Genomic DNA, 10,790 nt, shown 5'->3' with positions numbered 1-10,790 from the left:
AAAAGAAAACCTGTATCCCAAAACTAAAAAAATACATTACGTGACAAAACCGTGTTCTGTATTTGAAGTTGGGGTGATTCTGCAATTGCCCGATTTCCATTTTAAAAAGCAACCTACATACCTATGATAAAGAGCAGTCAATGTATGTAAGACCGTATCAGCAAGAAAGTTCGGCGTACACCGAGTATTTTAGAATGGTAATTTTTTTTCGGCTGAACGCAGGGCCCCATTTTTGAATTTTTCGCCATATCTTCGGCATTTACAGTGGGATCTTAATATACAGGTGTTTTTGCCTGAAGGAGAAAATTTTTCTGTTCAAAAGTTCATTGACCTCAAGTATCCCGTTCTAGTACTTACCAACCAGATCTCAGTTCTTATTAGTAAGGGGCACGGGACAAAAATTTCAATCCCGATCCCGCCCATCCCGAAATTTAATTTTTAAGTCCTAAACCGCGAGGTTTTTAAAAATTGCACTGCCCACAGGCCTTCATAACAACAGGCTACGGAAAAGTATTTCGGGTGAATACCAAGGAAGGAAATATGCGGGGTTCCCGAACCTATGCTAAAAGGATTATAATTTCATAAGAAGTTTCAGATCAAAAACCCAAACCAAGAGGACGCAGATATGTAGATTGATGCGCATGCGGACGGATGGAGGGCACAGCATATCCGGGGGTTTATGGAAGCAGCACTAAATTGTCTACAATATGTCAATTGGCAGATGACCCACAGCTTATACTTCTGCCAGAATAACTTGAAAATTATCAGGCGCGTTCATAGTTCATAGTTTTCAGACAGCCAAATGACAGTCAAGGACCTGTCCAATAGGATGATCCCAAAGCTCGCCACTCGTTTTGACTTTCCTCAACTCTTGCCAGTGAGAAATATGGTAAAACTTTACAGGGTACTTTACAGGGTTCCAGTTCATGATGATCGAGATGAACTAACGCAGCAGGCTAATCTTCTGTCCTTGTGTGGTGTGAAACATTTAGCGAGTCAACTGATCTTCTCATAAATACCTTCTAGGTAAAGTCAGAACGTAGTATTCGGGAGTGGTAAGGGGCCTTAGGCAGGCCATGTTCTTTTGCTATCTTTTTGCTAGAAAGAACACACATACATTTTTCGAACAGTATAAAATCAATTCAAATGGTGCATTAGGAAACAAAACGATGTGAAAACAAAATGAAAAGTCAGATGAAACGCAGACACGTCAAGTCTTGCTTTCAAGTCTACTGGGTTCACAGGCGAAGGAGGTGAGAAGAGAGGGGAAGAGTACATTCGTCTCACCTCCTTCGCCTACGAACGAGCAGACTTGAAATCAAGACTTAACGTGTCTGAAAGAGGGTTTATATATATATCACTTCATTTAGTCATTCAATACCGAAACTTATTGGTTGACTTCCCGAAGGATCCATCATTCTCCAAGCAACCTTACTCGGTCAAAAACGAAAACAAATTGCATTGTATTTATAACCAAATTCATAAACTCACGCACGTGCCATTGACGGACGTTACCTTCTAGCTACTCGGCTGAGCGGAAAATATATACACACGTACTTATGATACATATATAAGTGATGACAACGACAGCGGCAACAACAATGCCATCACCATCAGAACAAGTCTGTACACGTGCCTTTAGATATTTTGAGGATTCGCTTAGCAAAGTTTCGCAAATATATACATATATTAGCGTGGGCCGAAAATCTGCTTTTTTAGAATTTTGACTGGTAATAGCAAAACTATGGTTTATTATGCTCTAAAAACAATTTGTGAGAAAGAAGACAATTTTGGTCAATATCATAGGCTCGCCCAAGTCCACCAAAGTTCAATGTGCTAAAAAAATAAGAATTATTAAATACATTAATTAATACATTTTTTTTTATAAAATTGCAAGTACATATCTTCGAAAGTATTAGTCCTAAATAATTTGGTATATGGGGCTTTTTTGTAAGTAAGTAGTAGAAGTAAGCTAATACAAACATTTTTTGGCACTTGAACTTTGATGGACTTGGGCGAGCCTAAGATATTGACCAACAATTGCCATCTTTCACACAGATTGCGTTTGGAGCATAATAAACTATATTTTTGCTATTACCAATCAAAATTATAAAAAAGCGGATTTTCGGCCCACGCTAATATATATGTATGTATATACATATAAGTATATCTATATATGCATACATACATACATTTGTATATATTTGTATACAAATTCTTATAAAGTCAATGTACTTTCGGCACAGTGGGAGACCATGGCCAAAAATCCAAAGAAAATAAAAATTTTACTGAATCCTTTTGGTTTAATACTGATCGACAGATTGTACTTAAGAGAAGAAAAAACAAAACAAAGTTTTAAAATTGTTTCACTTTTGTGGAACAGTAAGCCCAAATTTAAGTATAAGTTTTAACATTAAAAACAATTGTTGTGAAATTTATACCGTGCTATTAAGAGATCTCATCAATTTATTTATTGATCAATATTCTTATATATATTATATTCATGTACAAGGGTTAATTTTTAAAATAATAATAATTAAATAATTCAAAATAATTTATCATTTTATTGATGTGTTATACTCCTTATTTTATTAATTTTTTTAAGTATTTGTAACAAAATGTTTTAAAAACATATTTTTTTTTTTGTAATTTTAAAATCAAACATAAAATAAATAAAGAATTTGTACCCCGTAGTTTTAACCAATGTGTGGTTTATCAAAAACTCCAGTAACTTATGGAACTCACCCGCCACTTTCGCTGTAATAAATTTTTCCTAGTGACTGTACATTAGGACGGGTCGAAAAACACAAAATATTTTATGCGATAGTTCTATAGGTCTTAAAAGGTGATATTTGAATCCCTTACTCTAGAAAAGAAATCCTGGTTTTCTGCGACAATATGTTCAGTCTGCGGAATGGGCTTAACAAATTTAAAATGAGAATGGGAATACCAATTTTTTAAATTTTTACAACGACTTGTGTAGATCAAATCCGAAACTCATTTCCTATCATAAAATCATAAAAAAATAAGTTGGGCAAATTTAAAGTAAGTAACATCAATTTTATAATCAATTAACCCTTATTTTCCACTTAATTCATTAATAGATCAAAATATCGATATTGCTTACTTTTAATTCGCCCAATTAATTTTTTATGATTTTTTGATAGGAAATGAGTTTCGGATTTGATCTACACAAGTCGTTGTAAAAATTTATTCCCACTCTTATTTTCAATTTTTTAAGCTCATTCCGCCGTTGACTACCCTGGGGCGATTGTTGAACGAATTAAGTTCAGTTTGCGCTATTTACTAATATTCATCAAAAAAGCTAGTGCACCAAATTAGACAATTGTAGGTCGATTTTAAATATTTATGGCCAACTTTGGTATTGAACGCTACCACTGTGCGTCGTTGCCGCTTCCGCTACCGCTATCGCTTGTTGCTTCATCTTACCGCCTTTTGTCGGTGCTGTTGCTTTTGGCACATCAAATGTCCTGCAGGATATCTCATTAGGGCTATTCGCGATCCGGTGCAAATGGCCTAGCATCATTGCATTGCAAATTTGTATTGCAAATTATTTGCAATACACAAACAAAATACACGCATTTGCATTNGCCGCTACCGCTATCGCTTGTTGCTTCATCTTACCGCCTTTTGTCGGTGCTGTTGCTTTTGGCACATCAAATGTCCTGCAGGATATCTCATTGTGTCTTATTTATGCTTACTCGTACATTTTGTGTATTTATAAGTAAAAGAAAATAAACAAATATATATAAATGTAGATGTTAGTATGTCTGTTTGTAAGTTAATAAAAATGCGTTGCCATTTTATTAGCCGGCGCCATGACGCAACTAGCACGAATGTATGTATGGATACTCGTGTACGGCTGTCAATTGTACATTGTTGTGTATTTGTGTGAGTTGCGCTGCGGTTCACTGAGCTCTTATATGCGCCTGGAGTTGTTTTTGTATACATGTGTAGATGTCCTTTCATCGGCGGGTGGCAGGTGAGCAGGACATTGAACGTCTGTTTGATGTCTGCCAACGTTCTGTGTTTCATGCCGCGTAGGTGGTTTGCCTGGCTGGATATTTAGATATTTAGACGCTTGTAAGCATTTATTTTTGGTAAGTTGAAAGAAAAGCTTGAATGTATGTATGTATCTGAGCTTAAACATATGTTGTCACTGAGTTTGTAACGCGTTAGAAATTAGCAGAAAATTAAAGAATTAAAGGGAAAAATTAAAAACACAGTTATGCGATAAGATATATATATGTATATGTCTATACTTAGATACATATGTAGTTATATTGTACATTTGCATTTTTACAATTACGTGCCTTAATTTCCCAGAAAATACTATTATTTTGCCTTCTGCATGAATACTCGTTAAGTTTTATAAAATCTCTCGAGAGCAAATTGCATGAATACATTTTTTATAGTCGTCGTCTACATTTGACTAAACCTAAAAATTTATAGACTTTTATTATTATTACGTCAAAAATTGGCACGAGTATAAGATTGGGTTAGCCAAATTTCTGTACTCCTTTAAAGAGTCTTGGAATAGAGTTGAAGCGAGGTCCAGCTTACCTGCCGAAGCTGAAAAGTTAACTTTGCTCGAGTTCAGAATAATTGAAGTACGAAGAAGCTCGGTTATTTAGGTGATGTCTTAGCCACAGAGCAAGCATTACGTAGCGCTATGCTTTTAGGAAGACCTACTTATATCTTTTTCTTCATGTATACCACATTTCTAAGTTAGCGCAAGCGTTATATTTTTAAGCGTGCCGTCATTTCAACTTCTTCGGCACCCGTCGCCCACGCAAATAGTGCCATTAATATTGCATTTCTTTCGAAAACGCTCATAGCTTTATTTTCTTTGTTCGACATGCCAACGTTTCTGCGCTATATAAAACGCAGGCAAGATGAGTCTATCGAGCCCAAAGTCACACCTGTAGGCAAGAGTTATTCTTCGCTTGATCTGCACGCCAACATTTATGGTGGTGTTTTTGCTTAAACACAGGCAGATAAAGTCCTCCAGCACTTCCAAGTTTTAAATGTCCTTTCTTGAGATTTGGAAAGCACCACGTATATTAAAATTTTTGAGCATGTACACATCATGCATGCACCGCTCATTGGGTGGCCTCGGTTTTAGGTTTCTATGTAGCTTAGGGTGCTGTGTATTACTCTGCAACAGCGACGCGCAACGCCAGTTGCTCCTTGGCGGGTATAGTTCACCCAATAACTCGTCCGCACCGTTACGAAGAGTTTGGAAAATGAGATCCAGCGGGGCATTAGGCATGTTTAGAAGTCGAGGGCAAGATTTCTCGGATATGCATTCTGATGCAGCTCCTCGGCGCCGAACTTTAATCCCTTTGCCATGCGCACGTGCTTCACAGCGGCCAATAATTCTTTTGGGCCCTAATGAAACTCTTCTCTCTGATCTTAACGTCCTCCTCCTTTGTAGGGCTATTATTATTGAACTTAGCTTTGATGCAGATGCACGCAATTCGATACCGCTGTCTTTCCCCAACTCCAATGCCACTCCAAATTCGTTCGCGGCTCCGTGGCTATTATAAAGGGTGTAGTGATTTGGTGATTTTTTCCATCTACATATAGCAATGGGACAGGAGCACTTTTCCAATAGAGGCATCTTAATGGAGGTACGTATCTTCTTTTTATTTATTGTCGCTGTAACCGATTTTGGCCGAGTCCAAAACAACACGCCAGCCGTTTCTCTTCAGCGCTAATTAAAAATGCCAAGTGAAGCCAAGTCCTTTTCCACCTAGTCTTTCCAACGCAGAGGAGGCCTTCCTCGTCCGCTTTTACCAGCATCGCGGTCCCGTTGAATAGGTACTTTGAGAGCTGGACCGTCGGCGTTCATTCGAATGACATGGCCAAGCCAGCGGTGTCGCTGAATTTTAATTCGCTGCACTATGTATGTATCGAATACTCCGAGAGCCGCCTCAAAGGATGTTGTCATTGTCCATGCCTCCGCGCCATACACCAGTATAGGCATGATGTGTGACTTACAGAGAGTGGTTTTCGTATGCCGAGAGAGGAATTTACTGCTGAATTGCCTACTCAGTCCAAAGTAGCACTTGCTGACAAGAGTTATACAGCATTGGATTTCAAGGTTTCAACATTATTATTGGTGTTAATGCTGGTTCCCAAATAAACGAAACGTCTAATTTTCACACTTGTAACTGGCAAAAGTGACGTGAAGGCCAAGATGCTTCTGCTCTGATTGTTTTTGTGATGACAGGAGATACTTCGTTCTCGTCCTCGTTCACCACCAGACCCATCCGCTTTGCTTCTCTATCCAATCCCGAGAAGGTAGAACAGACGTAGCCCTTGATTTTGCCGATAATATTAATGTCATCTGCATGCTTCAGCAATTGTACGATCTTGTAAAGTATTGTACCTGAGAGGTTCAGTGCTGCGGCTCTTATTATCTTCTGCAACATCAGATTAAAGAAATCACACGAAAGGGAGGCACCTTGTCTGAAACCTCGTTTGGTCTCAAACGGCTCGGGGAGGTCCTTCCCTGTTCTGATGGAGCTGGTGGTATTGTTTAACGTAATTTTACACAACGGTATTAGTTTCGCGGGGATACCAAATTTAGATATCGCAAAGACACATTTTTTTCATGCTACCGAAAGCTGATTTGAAGTCGGCGAATGGATGGTGTGTGTTGATTTAATTCTTACGAGAGATTTGCCAGACCTAAAGTCTTGTGGATTGGGCAGAGCACACTTAAATTGCAGTCGTCGGGCAAGCGTTAATCTGATCACATTCTGAATAAGAGTTGACGCATATACGTCGAATAGCTCAACTGACAGGCCGTCAGTTCCAGCAGTTTGTTTGTCTTGCGTAATCGCTATTCGTAACTCGTAATAACCAGGCAGTGGGACATCGACATCGATAGAGTGGAAAAGTATTTCCTCCATAATTTAAGTACGTTGCGGACATCAGTCACTAGGTCGTCGTGGTTGTTCTTACAGGAGTTCGTCCTGGTCTTGAATATTTCCGCAAGTCGCCGAACTCTCTGATATAATTTTTAAACTGCGTATTCCTATGCGTAGGCCAATAACCTTAAATGAGTTCGCTGCTCTCTAAAATGTGAAATTTTTTAGTTGTAGCTTAGTCACACCTTTTATTAATAAAAATTTTGCAAATTTCACGCTTAATTTTGCAAACTACAATTAGCAAAACAACAGTAATTACTTATGTGAAAATAAAAAGGGTTTATTAATGAAATCTTGCAAAAGGCGGTGAAGTACAACGCCTATTGTTTGAGATTCGGTTGAAAAAAAAAAAATTAATTAAAAGCTAATCGGAGACTATTTTTGCTGTTGAACGTTGAACTTTGGCTACCGCAATTTCATATACAAACATACTTCGATGGAAACATGCATACATCTGCACATGCGTACGCGAAATACGTTTCACTAAAAGACGAAAGTCAATTAATCTGCACACCGGGGCATCGCGAGCCAACGACGCACATAAGAAAATTGTAATAAATACAAGAACAAAATGCAAACAAGACACTACCATAAAATGAATGGTATAGCTCTCGCGGCATAGTTGACAGCACAAATTTGGGTCAAAAGCTGAGCGAATTTGCAAATGCGGTCATTTACTCTGCGTCTCGTTCAATAGTCAGCAGAGTCAAATGCAGTGCAGGATTTACCGTAAAGGCAACATAGGCAGGTGCCTAGGGCTGCAAAATTTAGGGGCGGCCAAATTTGAGCTGAAAAAATTCTTTTTTTTTTCAAGTTAGCTGCACTGAAAGTAGAATTTGTGTTTATACATTTGAAGATATACATTTGAGATACAATTCCGCAGTGAGAAAATAGGAAAACACTGTTAGGTATTTTTGATATTATTTAAATGGAATATTTAAAAATACTAATTGAGTATTTTTGAGATTATAACTTATCAAGGGAAAAAGCTTTGTTGATGATGGCTTTCTTTAAAATTTGAAAACCTTTACTTAAGGCAAACGCCCCTTTTTCCAACTTAAATTGTAATAAAAGTATAGCAAATAACATAAATTTGAATATTACTATTTACTCTTAATCGCTCCAAAACTGGTACATTTACCACATACTATTTTTCTTATCAGTAAAAGGGCGGCAAATTCTGAATTGCCTAGGGGTGACAAATATTCAAATCCGCCACTGGTCAAATGATAGGCTTCATTTAGCGCGTGAAGCGAAGCGATTGAACTTTGCAGATTTGCAAATTGTGCGAAATGCGTTAAAATAAGTTCGAAAAAAAAAATTTAACTACATACATAGTAACAGCAATATAAATAGTATAACGCGTAAGAAACTTAATTAGAAAGAGCAAGCCGGCAACTAAGTGGTTCTACATTGCATTTGTAGAGTTTACAAAGTAAAATGTTGCGAATTCCGCACTGGTGAATTGACTCATAGGAGTGGGACACAAGTAGCCGGTCGATTAAAGCACCAACTACATACATTTATAATCACACAGCTGTAGAGCTCCAGCGCCGTCTCTTTTGAGGATTTCTTTTACCTACCACGCGGCATATTTTGTATGTATGTATGTATGTATGTAAGTGCGTGAGGAATTGCAAATTTTCAAATGCGAATCTCAAAGTTAATTTGATCTTTATGCTATTTATTTTTTGCGTACATACTCATATCAAATTCTATCGGAGTTTGTAGTAGCTGCCATTGGCATTAGATACCAGATGGTGCGAAGCCTTCTATGCCATCCGGCGCTGGTATGTATGTATGTACTTATGTACGTCGTGGGCTATGACAGATGCCAGCGCGTAGATATCAAAAATGCAAATTTTAAGGTTGATGACTGCGAGATACATACTTTGTTGAATTTAAATATATCTTATAGTCGTTGAAGCTGTGCGTTTAGGGGTCACTGGTCTAAGAATTTCAACATTTTTACTTTTATTTGTATGCGACGGATGTCGTTTAAAATGTCGCTCTTTTCAACTAGGCTACGACAAAGAGCAGCAGTTGCAATGCTTCTTATTCCAAATTTCCAATGGTTTAAGTGTGGAAATATGTACATAACGTGTTTTCATCGGGCAATATCAAGACATTCATAGAGAATATATTCTGGCATGTCTTCGTTCAGCTGACAGAAGTTAAAGACGCTGGTCTCCTAAATTTACATCTCACTGAGATGATATCGAAGGGATCCGATTCTCGTGAAACACCCAGTAAGAGTGCGACATCCATCTATTCATAAATTAAACATATTTTTGAGGCCTCTTGAGACGTATTTACAATCTCCATTGAGAGATTTTTCCATTAAGATTTAATAAATCCAGTTGCTAAATCACAACCGTCTCCATTACCACAACGAGATATGTTTGACGTTCACATTTTTAAATATTTGACTTTTGCTTATGTATAATTTTATAAATACAGTTGCGGACATTGATATACAGACAGATAAAAGGAAGGTGCCAAGCGGAATTTCATTATGTGAATTCTTAATATTAATGGCTTCTTATTCGTGTTAATATGTATGTATAATATATAGTTTGGAAAATGTAAAGAATGGTACCATATTTCCAATCATTTTCCCGAATTTAAGAAAAATGATCGAAACGGTAAAAACATTTGCGGAAAGAAAAATTTTTGTAGAACTCTCTTATACATAGGAGGGAACCGAAAATCCAATCGTGGGCCTTTGGCATATCATGAAGACGAATAGAGTTCTAGAGGATGCTCGGTGCAATGTTATCGAAGCAGAACCATTACCGAAACTTATAAATTTTTTGTCGGAGCGCGCAAATGACTTATAGAAAGCGGAGAAGACTCTGCATAATATTACTATAAAACATTTCTTCTAAATTTTTAGTTTTTAAAAAAATATTTTCTTAATTTATTACAACCAAAGTTATGTACATATGTATTACTAATTTTCCGCCCAAACTAACAAAAATATAAAAATTCCTAAAAATACGAAAATTCATGTTTTTATGATAGGCTAGATTTCAATGTCCTCAACTGTATATTGAAAACACAAATGTCATTTGACTTATGGCATGTGAATTTGTGGTTGCCACATCCAACAAATCGTACTTATTGATCAATATTATTGAAGATTTGGCGAAGATTTAACTTAAATCTACCGCCTTTCGAGATTTAATTTTATATGGTAAATCTCAAAAGATTTAACGTCAAATCTCGTCAGAGGGCTAAATCTTCATTAAATCTCAAAATGGAGACATAGTATTAGCTTGTCTCTGCCCTGCACATTTAATCCAGTGTTTATTTAGTTTTTTGTTTACCTAGCTACTTATGATCTCTTTGGTATGTAATTTGGGTAGCTCATAAAAGGGTTTAAGACCATGGAGTACTGTGGTAGCGTTGCCATCATGACCGGCCTGTCCAGGAGTATTATATTCTTGGTATTAAGAGAGTTTAGTTTCTTAGTTCGACTCTACTGATGTGTGGATCCAAGACTTTCTTTCTTTCACTAGGAAACTCGTCTAAATACCTTTGAATAGCGTTGCCATCATGACCGGCCTGTCCAGGAGTATTATATTCTTGGTATTAAGAGAGTTTAGTTTCTTAGTTCGACTCTACTGATGTGTGGATCCAAGACTTTCTTTCTTTCACTAGGAAACTCGTCTAAATACCTTTGAATAGCGTTGCCATCATGACCGGCCTGTCCAGGAGTATTATATTCTTGGTATTAAGAGAGTTTAGTTTCTTAGTTCGACTCTACTGATGTGTGGATCCAAGACTTTCTTTCTTTCACTAGGAAACTCGTCTAAATACCTTTGAATA

This window comes from Rhagoletis zephyria, unplaced genomic scaffold (assembly GCF_001687245.7).
Source record: "Rhagoletis zephyria isolate East Lansing unplaced genomic scaffold, Rhagoletis_zephyria_1.1 Rzeph_scaffold_01457, whole genome shotgun sequence".
Classification (NCBI taxonomy): Eukaryota; Metazoa; Arthropoda; class Insecta; order Diptera; family Tephritidae; genus Rhagoletis; species Rhagoletis zephyria.
Note: the sequence above shows the minus strand (reverse complement) of the source record.